Source organism: Condylura cristata, unplaced genomic scaffold (assembly GCF_000260355.1).
Source record: "Condylura cristata isolate star-nosed mole 26May11 unplaced genomic scaffold, ConCri1.0 scaffold00031, whole genome shotgun sequence".
NCBI classification, from domain to species: Eukaryota; Metazoa; Chordata; class Mammalia; order Eulipotyphla; family Talpidae; genus Condylura; species Condylura cristata.
The window spans coordinates 9,583,781-9,598,202 of NW_004567132.1; positions in this window are offsets into that span (position 1 = coordinate 9,583,781).

The window sequence follows — 14,422 nt, forward strand, 5'->3', positions numbered from 1 at the left end:
TGTTCTGCCACCCAGCCCCTCCCCTAGTTACCAGTAACTTCCCTGCTTAGGGAGTCCAGTTGGTGCTGACACATATAGCTCAAGGCAGCCCCAGGTAAGTGGAGGAAAAGAAAGCGGCATCTCTCCTTTAGAGAGGCGTTTCTGCAAAGAATCAGTTAGGCTTCCTCAGTCCTACAGACTGGAGAAGCTTCTCTGAGCTGTGAGTTGTGGTTATCAGCATCTTTTAGGGAGACTTTTGGGACTGCCTCAGATAAAATCCATTTCAATCCTCTTCATAAAACATTCTGAACCAAAGTAGAGCTAGTCATTTTGAAGGGAACATGGTGGGATGAGGCAAAGCTCATTTAGGTTCCCCAGGCTCCCCCAAGGCACGGTAAAGTCACCTGCACCCACATCGCTGTTATTGGCAGCCAGTGATGGAGGGTCAGGGCTGCCTGGGATAAAGACAGTCCCTTTAGGGCCCTCCCTGGTGGCACAATGGGTTAGGACGCAGCACTGCAAGCTGGCTGCAGCTGTGCCTCAGTGTGAGTTAGATCCCCGGCCCTGGATATGACCCACATGGTGCATCAGACCTCCCCTGACCCGTCCTTGCTCCCCTCAGCAGTGCACTTTGTCAATCTGCCTGTTCTGCTCCCTCTCTGTCTCTGGTGAACCTGCTCACCACCCCTGCACCTCTGGCCTGTACCCCAGTTCTGTATGCATAAATAAATAAATCTTTAAAAAAAAAAAAAAAGACAGTGCCTTTAATCGGCCATGGGACATTTAGAAGTAGGAAGGACTGGTCATAGAATGGGACACGATTCAGGCCCTCGGGGCCAAGGAGGCTCATTCAGGTCCTCCTTCCCTGACCAGTGTGGGAGACGAAGCCCTGAACTCTGATTAGACAACATTGGCAGCCATTGTGGAAGGTCAGGAGCTACTCTTGACAGAAGCCATTGTCATCCTCCTAAGGGACTTGGAACCCAAAGAAAGAAGGAGATTTAATCAGGCAATTTTGAGGTCAGCGAATTCTCACTTAGGGGACTTTCTCCTCTCTTCCCCCACCAGGGAAGAACTTTCTCTGAAGACTAAATCATGGGCACTGGCAGCCATTATGGGAAGTTCCAACACAAGCTGACTGAGGAATCTACTGTAATCCACCTCATAAGGAATATGGAACTGAGAGCAGGGGTGGGCATCTAGATCAGATTACTGTTCTGGACTGGCGGGCCTAGAGAGTTTCAGTAAGTCTCTTTGCTCTGTGGTGCCAACCAGGATGGGATAAATACTAAAGAGAACAGGCAATGGATGGGCCTCCCCGGTGGTACAGGGGTTAACACCCAGCACTAGGAAGCTCTCCACAGCCACTGCAGCACTAGCTTGATACGGCCATTCAGGTGACCCACATGGCACAGCAGGCTTCAGCTGCTCCCCTCAGCTGGGTATTTCAGTTGATCTGCCTACTCTGTCTCTGGAGAATCCTCTCACTAGCTATACACCTCTGTACCCCAGTTCTTATATGCATAAATAAATCTTTAAAAAAAACAAAACAGAAAAGCCGGCAGTGGGAACCCAGAGGAAAAGAATAGAAGATGAATGTAAGCTCTCAAGGCTGGTTATGCATCGCATAGATCAGTGTGTATGATACAGAACACACAGTCAGTCCAGTTCTGCTCCCAAGTTTTCTGTGACTTTTGGGCAAGTTCAACTGAACTGATCTGACTTTCTCATCTGTGAAATGGGATCATCAAAAGGCTTCTGGAAATAATGAATGAGGTAACAGAGATGAAGCATTGTCTCTAGCACAACAAAAGTGCTCGATAAAAATTTTTAACTTACAGTAAAAATGTTGGTCAAGTCTGCACAGGAAAGCGCAAGAGCTGTGTGGAACCCTCGGGCTAGGGTCCAGCTCACAGGGGAGGAAGAGAGGTAAGGCAGGCAGTTTGAGTGGTGGTGCTGGCCAAAGTCAGAGGGTGTAGTCTGTGGTGCAGGCTCCACTCTGGAGGCCAGAAAACCACTCCAGGGGGCACAGGGGTTCACTACTTCACCCCTGAGCAACAGAACAAATAAGGCACAAAAAAGAGATGGAGATTTGGAAGCTGGTCTTGGGGGACTTCACTCTGACTGGGAAAGGCCATGGAGGGGCTCACACAGAGCTCCCCTATGCACTGAGGACATGCTCTATGCCACATAGTGCTTCCTCTCAGCAACCCTGGACACCAGCATTGTTATCATCATTTTACAGATGAAGAGACAATCTCAGGATCACACACCAGCACCTAGTGAGTGAATGTTCTTCCACAGTGGGGCACAGAAGCCCCTCGAAGACCCACTCTGCTGTGCTTTGCAAGGCCACAGCATAGCCATGACCTGAAGTGGCACAAAGCCAGCCTGATGGTTTCCAGGGGGCCTTCCTTAACTGAATCACCAGAAAGAATGGCCTCCTCCTGTTCCCTAGTATGATCGCTGGTAAGCACTAGGGTAGAGCAGAGGTGGGACAGATGCTTTGGGTTTTAACAAAATTCAGCTACGTTTAGTTTGAGAATACCGTGAATACCCCCAAGTCTAGAGATAATGGAGGCAGCCCCTACACTACCCCAGGGTCCCTCCCATACTCTGGGATGTGAACCAGGGGTAAAGCTTCTTGCAGAAGGAGGCCCAGACTCCCCTGGGCTGACATCCCAAAAGACATGAAAGACTAATTCTTTTTTTTTTTTTTAAGATTTATTTATTTTTTATGTTTTCAAGAACTGGGGTACAGGCCAGAGGTGCAGGGGTGGTGAGAGGCTTCACCAGAATAGGCAGACTGGTGAAGTACTCTGCTGAGGGAAGCAGCAGGCAGGACAGGAGCGGTCTGCCGCACCACGTGGGGTACCTCCCTGGCTGGGCATCGAACTCATGTTGCTTCATATTGCTGTGCTTCAGGGAGGGCTCAGATAAGACTAATTCTAAGCCCAGAAGTCCCAGAGAGGGCAAGCTTGCTGAGCATCTGAAAGTGAATACAATAGAGAAATAGACATTTCATAGAACCCCAGCTTGATCTCCCACATCTCAAGCAAGCGACCTTCGGGGAATGTCTAATAAGCGTTGTTAATTTTTTCCAGTCCACCTGGCTAAGAGCCTGACCGCAGGGTCTCCTTCACCCTCTTTCCTGAAAGTCTGGCCTCCTCAAGGGATTTATAGAATCTATAGAATTCCTGAGGCTGTTCTGCTGCCCATTTTCACCACAGAAAACTGAATGTTGAAGAAACAAGCATTGAAAGCCAAATAGTGAGATTAATCTGATTTATTACAAGGGTTCTCAACCATGGCTGCAAATGAGAAGCACAAGGACACTTTTGAAAATATTGATGCTCAGCTCCACTTACTCTGGGACAGAGTCTTTTCCCTCCTGCTCTCACCATTCCACCCTTCCTTTCTTCCTTCCTTTCTTCACTTAAAAAAATCTTCTTGTGGGCTCTCCCTGGTGGCACAGCCGGTTAAAGCCCAGCACTGAGAATCTAAAGCCGCTTCCGCATGAGTTCGATTCCTGCCTGTCCTGGAGGTGACCACATGGCGCGGCAGACCTCTCCTGACCCGCCCGCTGCTCCCCTCAGCAGTGTACTTCGTTGATCTGCCTGTTCTGCTCCCCACTCTGTCTCTGGTGAAGCCTCTCACCGCCCCTGAGCCTCTGGCCTGTACCCCAGTTCTGTATGCACAAATAAATCTTTAAAAAAAAATCTTCTTATCATAATACTAGAAAAATAAATAAATAAATAAATATCAAGTGTGAAAAAAAAAATCTTATGGTGGTGCAAGGGGTTAAGGCTCAGCACTATCAAGCTATCTGCAGCCTAAGTTCCATCCTGACCAGGGAGCTGCAGCAGACCTTTCCTGGCCCCCCTTCCCTCCCCCACCCCCCAGTGTATTTTAGTAGATCTGCCTGTCTCTGGTGAATCTCTCACAGCCTCTACCTCTGGCCTGCACCTCAGCTCTTGTATGCATAAATAAATGAAAGTCTTAAAAAACATCTTCTAATGTGCCAGGGTTAAGAACAGCTATCTTTAAAAAAAAAATGCAGGAGAAAAATAGACAACTCAGAGAGAAGAGATAAAAATGGCTAATAGGCGCCTGAAAAACTGTTGACCCCAATTAATAATTAAAGAAATGCTAAATAAAACAATAATGAGATAGCATTTCATGGATCAGATTGTCAACCTTGCTTTTTTTTTTTTAATGAAAGAATATTCCCAAGAAGAACAGTGCTTGTGAGACCCGGTGGGGGTGGGGGAGGGCCTCAAACTGTGAGAATAAGTGTCTACAACCTTCCCTGAGGCGCTTACACTTACGCAAGGGAGCTCAGGGCTTTTCACCCACCCATTTCACTTCCAGATTGCAGATAAGAGTGTTCTGAGATTTTAACTAGAGTTGTTGATCATAGTAGAAACAAAAATACAAAACTAGGGGTTGCTAAATATTTCCCATTAGGACACTGGCTGAACCCAGGGGTGGTTAGAGAACAGAGAACACACTGAATATGACTCTTGGAGGATAAAGATGTCCTTTCCTGGGAAGACACTCCGAGGGGGGGGGTGGGAAACAGTTTCTAAATAATACTCATAACTAGCTTTGTTAGAGAAATAATGAATTCGAAAAAGCATATGTGTGTGTACGTGTCTGCACTTAAAAAAGAATTTACGAAAATATATGCAAGGTTTTAGCAACCGTCACCTCTCAGGAGCACGAAGGTGAGCATTTTATATTTTTAGTTTTGCTTCTCTGTATTTTCTGAATTTGCCCTACATACGCCATAATTGGTTTTGTTACAAGGAAATGTATTTTTAATTAAATTTATTTTCCGGAGCAAAATTCACTAGTCTGTTTGCTTCTGGGAGGGGAAGATAATTTAATCTCAAAAAAAAAAAAATTTCCCCAATCACTCTCCTCTCTTCAGCTCACCTTTGACCAGGTAGCCAAAACTGGAGTCCCCCTACTCCCCAGCCTCAGGCTTGTTGACAGTGAGAGGATTGAAGAAGAAGTTGGAGAAGAGAGTGAGGGCCCAGGGATCTCAGGGAGAGCAGAGAGGGCCCAGGCTTCCAAGCCAAGCCACACCTTCAGCTCTGCTTAGCTGTGTGACTTTGAATTAGGCCCTAACCCCCACCCCCCAACCCCCACCCTACCTCAGAGTGCAGAGCTGCGATGCAGAAATCCTATCAGTGCTGACCTCATGGGTAGTATGAGGCTTCCCTGAGAAAACTCAATGTAAAGGGCTTAGCACCTTGCCTGGTACGTCATAATAAATACATGGAACTTGTGGCCATTTCTGATGTGGGAAGCCAGACTATGTCCTGCCCAAGAAGTGGGCAGGTGCACACAGAGGCCTCTGTTGGTCCTGATTTCATCCAGGCCCTTGTGGCTGTCCTGGACAGCAGCAGGAGAGTCAGACTCGAACAGGGCTTTTCTAGTGTCCGCGCTTCGAACCCTCACCTGTGAAGGCCCAATAGGGAATGCCCACAGCCCTGCCCACCACCTGTGAATGCCCCTCGAGCCCAGTCCTAGTCCTTGCCCTTCCTCCCACTACCATTCCACTTGGGCAGGCCACTCCGTGACACATCAGGGCCTCTACATTCGCCTTCCCACTGTTCATCTCTTACCTCCCTTACAACAAAGCACTTAGGGATTTAAAAAAAACTACCTCCACTCACCAACCCCCTCAACCACCGTGATGACCATTTCCATGCCTCCAATTCTGTTACTGTCAGCCTGCGGCAAACTCTCCCGAAGAGGTCCCCAGTCAGGAAGTGGTTCTCATGCCATGGAGAGGCCTCTTAGGCAAGGCAGAATGGGGGAAGAGATTGGCTTTATGGACTTCTAGAAGTTCCACTTGGGAGCTACAGGAGCTGTGCTTGTTACAGGGCAGGAAGAGAGGGGCACCACTGAACCCTCAAACCTGCTTGTTCTAAATAGGTTCTGCTATCCGCCATATCAAGAGAAGGAACTAAATAGGTTCTGCTATCCGCCATATCAATGGGAAGGAACTTTAATACAATGAGTATACAATACGGAAAAGAATATAACTTCTAAATCAAACACCTGAAGTTACCCATCCCCTCGTGGGCAAAAGTCCACCCAAAAGGGACTGGCCCAAAGCAAGGCCTGAAAGCCGCCACAAGACTAAAGCACCTTTTGGTGGGCACCCATAGAAAAGGGTCAGACATGGCCACACAAGTCTGGGAGGAAAAGAGCAAAATCAAAATCAAGATAAACGCTGCCATAGTAACCTCCCCATGGGTCTCTCACCCACATCTTTTTTTTTTTATTACAAAAGTTTATTTTTACATCATTTTGTACATTTTTTTTTCCATCTCAATTGTAATCCCCGCGGATTTCCCATCACCAAGTCACCCGTGTGCCATCACCATAATCCCGTGCATTTCCTTCCCCCCACCCTGTTTTTGATCCCATTCCTCACTCCACCCCCGCAAAATGTCTCTGGTATATGGTTGTTCACTATTTTTGTTATTTTCTCGCCTGGTCCATTATACTCCTGCTATGAGTGAAACCATCCGGTATTTTTCTTTCTCTTTCTGGCTTATCTCACTAAGCATGATCTTTTCCAGCTCCATCCAAGTTGCTGCAAAAGACATGTGTTTCTCTTTTTTGGTTGCTGAGTAATATTCCATTGTATATATGTACCACATCTTTTTTATCCAGTCATCTACTTTCGGGCATTTGGGCTGCTTCCATGTTTTTCCAATTGTAAATAAAGCAGCAATAAACATGGGGGTGCAGTTATCTTTTTCAATCACTGTTTTTGTGTCTTTTGGGTAGATACCTAGGATTGTCACCCACATCTTTTTCAACCAGTCCAGGGCCAAGATGGTTTCTTCACGTGTCTTTCTGTTCATGTGGCTCCCTCAGGTCACCTTTTGGCTCTCCATCCTGCTTCCTTCTTCTCCAGTTTCTTCTCTTCTCTGCTTGGCTCCACCCTCCTTCTGGGTGGGACATGGAACCTGGAGCTTCCCCCTTTCCTGGGGACACCATGTTTCATGCCCACTGCCTAAACCAGGGGTCCTACTCTGGGGGCAGCAGTTGTTTTACCTACTGCCCACGCCCTCCACAACTGGCCCTCAGGACCTGGCCCTGACTTGGCAGCGAGGAGACCTTTCCAGAGGCAGGGAGCTCCTGTGAAATTCCCTTCCCCGAAGTCCAGGACAGAACTGGAGGACATTGGGGGTTTTCAGAACAGAACACCTAGTTGACTGACCTTAACTTCACCAGTCCTGAACCAGTGATTAGAATATACTCAAATTGCTAGAGTTAATATAGAATAAAATATCAAGCCTCCCTGGTGGTACAGGCGTTAAAGTCTCAGTGCTATCAAACTATCACCAGAATCAGCAGCCTGAGTTCAATCTCCAGCTAGGGAGGTGACCCACATGGCGAGGCAGACCTCTTCTATTACCTCTGTTGCTCCCCTCAGCAGCGTATTTCAGTCAATCCACCTATTCTGAGCCCACTCTGGGGGATCCTCTCACCCCCTGCACCTCTGTTTTTGTATGAATAAATACATCTTTAAAAACCATATAGAATAAAATATTCATGAGTGTGCTAAGTCATTAGAAAATAGTTAAATAAGGGAGTGGGGGTAAAGGGATGGCAGGATAAATGAGAATGTGGCAGTCCCAGAGCTGGGGTGGGTGAGGGAAGCACATATAAGGTCCAGGTGTGTATCCCCCAAACTATATAGTTTCATGAATGAATGATAAATTAATAATATTTGATTTAAAGAAAATAGTTAACGGAGCACACAAAGGTCAGTAAGCAGCCATCTTCTGGGAGAACCTAAATTAGAACTTGACCTGCAGAGCAGTGATTCATCAGTCGTTGATCAATTGGTATTCCAGACATCTCTGAGAAGGTAGAGAGAAGGCAGGACATTTGTGTTGTCTTACTCCACATATAAACCACATGTACTTTTGGTGTGACCCGACAACCGGGTGAGCCTGGGAGTTGAGCATCCACAGATAGGAAGTTCTGGAAAAAGTGAAATTAGCAAACCAGGCTGATCAAAAGGGCTTGCTTCATACCTAGCTGTTCTCCCTGCCATCTGGTAGTAACAAGACCAGAGAGCTTCCTCTAAGTAAGTGAAGGGCACAATACCCATGGGGCTTGCCACTCCACTCTCAAGAGCTAAGAGGGGTGCTTGCCTCCCCCCATCCCCATCCTGACACATACTCACCTGTCTGAGCTATTGTTGCTTGAGTTAGGGCTAAGACATGTATGGCCCGCAGTCCTGAGAGGCTGAGGTTCTCTAGCAGGCCCAGGAGCCCCAAGAACTCTGGAGAGCACAGCCCAGGCTGATGGAGGGTGGGAAGAGGACTGCCTGGAGAGGACGCCACAGGGTCAGGGAAATTTTCACACAAGGAGGTGTGGTAGAAGGGGCCTAAGGTAAAACAAACATTAATCAAGTTATGGAACCCGAGACCCTTAAGCCTCAAGGCCCAGGTCAGGAGGCACAGCACCCGGGGAGAGTCACCTGAAGGTGAAGATATGGGGATTAAGGAAGCATCCACTCTGGAAGATGAGACCCTGTCTCCCGCAAGATTAGAAAACCCAGCACTGGCCCACAGAGGGCCCGCCGGGCACAGTCCTCTGCCCACCTGTGCCTATGCAGGTGTCCTTTCCAGCAGCTCTCTCCCTCCACAGGGCAGCAGCTTCCTGCCTACTGGTGACCTGCACCCTGCCTGGGCTTCTCTGCACTGAGCTCCCTCAGCAGGGGCAGCTTCCTCAAGGCGGCTGCCTGCCTCCATGCAGGTCCCTCAGTAAGCCTGTTCCTTTCGGGGCAGCTCTTCCTGCTGGCTTGTGTCTATACAAGTGTCTTTTACTCTTCAGTCCCTTCCCCTAGTAAATCTGTTTTTTTAAATAGAGCTAATGTCTCTGGGTTGTAGAGAATCTCACCGCACGCTGCTGAAGGGGAGCTGGAGAAAACTTCCCCAGATTGAACCCAAGGACCCCACACTCCAAACCTACAGGGAAAAAAAAAGGAAATGAAGGCCACCAGCCAGCCTGTCCTCTCAGGCCCCTCTGCCTGATTGCTATGTTGTTGACTTAGCTGGGGACTTCTGATGGCTTTGGGGCTCTCCCCTGATCTGGACTCAGTCCCTGGGGCTCCGCCTTCTGCCTGACCCCTCTCCTCCTGTGGACACCCTTTGGCCTTCCTGGGGTGATTGGTTACTCCAGCCTGGAAAGGACAATTCCCAGGTACTGCCTTGGCCCCAAGTAACCTCTGCTGCGAAGCGGGCCCCTTTTTGCGACTCAGCCTCAGACGGGGGAATTTGAAAGCTCTGCTAGGTTCTGGCTGAAGCTGGGCTCCCAGAGCCCTCACCAGGCTCAGAGTGAATGTACTTGGGTTTCTCAGCCCCTCTGGCCCCCTCCAGCTCCCCTCAGTGGGTTCCTTTTGTTGTCACTAAATCCTCTCCAATCTCCTCTTCCAAAAGCCCGCAGATCCAAGTGGAATTCAACACCCAAACACTCACACAAAAGCTAGGATTAATAGCTAGCTTTGTCTGGGCACAGATGTGCAGCAGCTTGGGGGGGGGGGGGTGGGCATTTTTCCTGCCACTTGAGTCAACCAGGCAGGCTCCACACGGGGGAGGGTGAAAGGGGAGGAGAGACTACTGCTGCACTGATTCCCCTTGAGGGCACCACGCCCCACCTCTCCGAGCTGGTCTGCTCTTGGGGCTCTGGCCCCACCAAGGGGGAGACAAAGGTCCCCTCCTGCTGGGAGGCCCCTCAGTCTCTCCTGCTCTTTCCAACAAGTCACACTCCCAGCCGGCTGGCGCTCACAGCCGTTGGACTCAGTCCCTGTTCTGGAGCAGGAACCCTGAAACAGGCCCCAGCAATTCTCAAAGAAACCCTGTGGGCTAAGCAAACTGCCTGGGCACTGACAGGCAGGCGGGGGCTTGTGTGCACAGGCCGACCGCATGGCCCGGAGCGGGTGGGGCTCAACCTTAGCTCCTTAGCTCTACTCAGGCATTGGGTCGATGGGGAGGGGAGGGGGGGGCACCGGGAGGAGTCTAGGGGGTAGGAAAGAACAGGGCGGAAAAGGATTTGAATATTTCCTATGGCAACATGGAGCCATCAAGTACTTTCAGTGCGAGTAGGAGAGAGATCTGGGGGTAAGGAAAGCTATTCTATTGCGGAAAGCCGCTTTCTGGGGGAGGTGGCAACACAAAATGGGTATTGCTGGGCCACGACTGGTTCTCACCCAGTCCTCTGCCTCCCATGGATTCCCCTCCCTGAACAATCCATGCTTCTGTTAACCACACGATCGCAGAGGTTTTGAATTTGGTCCTTAGCACTCAGAGGGAAATATTATGTTTCCCTATTGTTCTGACAGGTGAGACAGGTTCTACTCACAACTGCAGTGCTGAAACAGAACATCAGTCAAGTTTCAGTTAGGTAGGGGATGGGGCTGCCCCCCCCCCCCATGGGCAGTAGAACTGTCTGGGGTGACCAAGTCATCTGGTCTCTGACAAGCTTGTTGATGAGGACAAGATTTCCCATTATCAGCAGGTTTATTGCTAGAGGATGGAAAAAGCATGAAGCAAGGTAAGAAGCAAGGAAGCAAATGGGATGACTTTACAGTGACAAATGATATGGAGAAAACGAAAGTGACATGCTTGGCTGGGGGTGAGGTGGAGTGGTGAGGAAAGTCATTCTGAGGAGGCAGCAGCTGAGCTGAAACGTGGAGGCCAAGTAGTAGGCTGGTTTGTTTTTCTTTTTAAGATTTACTTATTTATGTATACAGAACTGGGGGTACAGGCCAGAGGTGCAGGGACAGTGCAAGCTTCACTAGAGACAGAGTGGGGAGCAGAACAGGCCGACTGACAAAGTACACTGCTGAGGGCAGCAGCAGGCGGTCAGGAGAGGTCTGCTGAGCCACGTGGGTCACCTCCAGGGAAGGGAGCGAACTCATGCTGAAGTGGCTTTAGCTTCTTAGTGCTGTGCTTTAACCTGCTGCACCACCAGGGAGGGCCTGGAACGTTATTTTTTAATAGCATCTTTTTTATGAACATGGGTTTACAACACGTATATGTTAGGGTATATGTTTACACCTCTCCCATGGGTGCTCCCACACTACACCCCCACCTGCGCTCGCCTACACCACCACAGCCTACTTGGGCCCCCTCCCCACTTGTGTTACTGGGCAAAGAAAGTGTCATCAGATCAGAACCCTTTTTGGGTCCAGCCCCCTACAACCACAAATACAAACAGAAGGGCCTTTGGTACAGAAAAAAAGTGGGGGGGGGGCAATTTATTCTAAACAATAGGGCAGAAGGAGAACCAGCAGAGTAGAGGGAGAAGGTCCAGTTACTGACTTATGGCAGGAGGTGGACTTGCAGCTACAGGCTGACAGTGTGGGGGCATGGGGTGCGCCCCTCAGTGGGGTGACTGCCTTCCACAGCAGCTGCAGTGAAAGAGAGCAAGGCATGTGCAAGGCTCACTGTTAAAGTCTCCCCAAATGGCTGGTGAGCCCCTCCCCCCCCTCTAATTAGCAGCCTCCTCCGGCCTTGCTCCAGCAGCTAGCCTCTGCCTGGGTGGTGTCAGGGTGTCCCAGGGTGGGGTGGGGTGGGGTGAGGCTCCTCTCCTGAACCAGGCTGCCCCAGTATTTGACTCTGCCACCTGCCTTCTCCTCTGGCGGCCTGAGTTGTGCACTCAGATTCGAAGGGTTTGTTTTGGCTTAGATTTTTCTGTCCTTTTGTTTCTTTATATTCCCCATAAGAATGAAATCATCTGGTGTTTGCTCTTGGAAGAGTGGGGTGTGTTAGGAGAACCCTATGGAATCACTGATATTTAACATTTTTCAGCTTACTGAAATAATGCTTTCCTAGGGTCCAATGAAATACAAAGAGAGCGAGGGGAGAGCACAGCAAAGGCTGGAGGCAGAACTGAGCTTGGAGAGATACCAGGGTGAGGCCAGAGGCATGGGGGTGAAAGACACTAGAGAACAGAAGTGGATGGTGTGCTGGAATGCCCTGCAGAGGGGCAGGGGGCCGAGACAGGGGTGGTCTGCATGTCGAGAAGGGCCTAAGGCTTTCTTTTATAAACTGTTATTCGCTGGGGTGTCTGGTCCTGGGCACTGACCTTGGGCACAGAACATGTCCTGGCTCTATGCCCTCATTCATGGGCAAGGTGATTTTGTCTTATGGCCTGGTTCCCATGGTAACCTTATCCATTAGCATTATCTGTTAAGTCTCCCAAACTTGCAAGCTGGGCAAGGAATGGGGGTTTAGTTTTTTGTTTGATCGTTTTTTTAAGATTCATTTATTTATTCATTCAGAACTGGGGTACAAGTCAGAGGTACAAGGGTAGTGAGAGGCTTCACCAGAGACAGAGTGGAGAACAAGACAGGCAGATGAACAAAGTACACTGGGGTACAGGCCAGAGGCTCAGGGGTGGCGAGAGGCCTCACCAGAGACAGAGTGGGGAGCAGAACAGGCAGATCTACAAGTACACTGCTGAGGGGAGCAGCGGGCGGGTCAGGAGAGGTCTGCTGCGCCATGTGGTCACGTCTGGGGCAGGCGGGAATCGAACTCATGCGGAAGTGGCTCCAGCTTCTCAGTGCAGTGCTTTAACCCCCTGCGCTTAGCTTTAGTTTTTAAACATAGTATTAATACCCAGAAAGAGGGAAGGGCTGGTTGTGGGTTAGGAGCTGGGAGTTTACATTCAATGCAGGTTGTTGAAGGACCAGTTGGGCATACTTGGAATACTGCAGCGTGGAATGTTTAGAAATGTGAAAATAAAAACACTGTTGGCACCAGTACTTTAACTTAGGTATACTTAGGTATAAATCCACTAAAACATGTACAAAATCTATATGAAGAAAACCACAAAGGACTGACAGGTCAAAGAAGATCTAGAGAGAGATTCCAAGTTCATGTAGAAGACAACTGAATATTGTTCAGAAGGCAATTCCTCCCAGCTGGGCCTGTATGTAACACAATCCCAATCAAAGTGTGGTAGCAATATATTAATTCTAATGTGTATATGAAGCAGCACAAGACCCAACACAATGAACATAGTATTAAAGGAGGAGAGCAAAATCAGAAGACAGATACTATAGACTTCAAGACCTGTGAAGCTACAGGGATCAAGACATCTTAGTACTAGGGAAAATAATAAACCAACAGATGGATGGAAGAGCCTCACGGGCCCAGAACCAGAACCAGAAAAGTACAGGTAACTAACTTTTGACTGAAGAACGAAGGCAAGTCAGTTGAGAAAAAGGAGAGGCTTTAACAAATAATGCTGGAATTTGAACAGAGGTGACTCTATAAAAAGGGGAGGTGCCAACGGTGGGGGCGGGGGAGAGAAATGCACGGGATTATGGTGATGGCACACGGATGATTTGGTGATGGGAAACCGTGGGGATTACAATCGAGATAAAAAAAATGAAAAAATGATGTAAAAATAAACTTTTGTAATAAAATAAATAAATAAAATATCTCAAATAAAAAAATAAAAATAAAAATAAAAAAAAGGAGGAGGTACCGTGTTCCCTGTTCCTTGAATATGGGGCAGAGCTGAGTGTCCAGATGGAAGGCAGGTCACTGAGAGGTCGCACAGAAAGGCATGAGCAAACACCAGTTGGAGACACACCTGGAGGCAGGCTTGCCTGCTTCTGGGCTTTGGACTTGCCCTAGAGACTTGGGGGACCTGCAGAAGACACGGGGAGTGGACATAGGGGTGCAGAAGACATGGAGAGTCTCTAAGAGACACGTGGGCAGGCTGACAGTGGCCGTTGTTGCCCTGCTTTGTACTTTGACTTTGCCCTGTTTATCCCAGACTCACCCTGCTCTGTCGCCCTTTGCTCACCTGCAGCTCCCTGGCAGAGATGCCTTAGACACGCAGCAAGTCTGTGGCCTCAGTGGCCTGCTTTGAGCTGATCCAATCTGGTTGGGCATTTACCTAGTAGGGGGTGGGTAACTTTGGGTGTCTTACTGAAAAGTCTTATCCTTATTTTCTTTCTCCAGATACATGAATCCTATTAAAGTTCTTTCACACTAAGTTGCCATGTCCTTGTTCATGGATGGTCAACCTCCTCTAGGACATAAGTTTGGGGGGGTTCTATGGTACACCTCAAGCTGCCCGTTAACTGAGTAACTGAACATTCATACACACACGAATGAATTTGAACACAGAATTTATACTCTCCACAAAATACTCAAAAGTAAACTATAGGCTTAAATGTAAAATGCAAAACTATTTATAATTCGGGCCTCCCTGGTGACCCAAGTCATGTGGGTTTTTTTTTTTTGTTTTTGTTTTTTTTTCCGGAATGTTGCATGCTGGGTCCTTGGGTTCACTCTGGGAAAGGTTCTCCACAGCCCCCCTTTCAGCAGCAGGCAGCAAGATTCTCCACGACACAGAGAAGGACACTTGCACAGACACAAGCCGG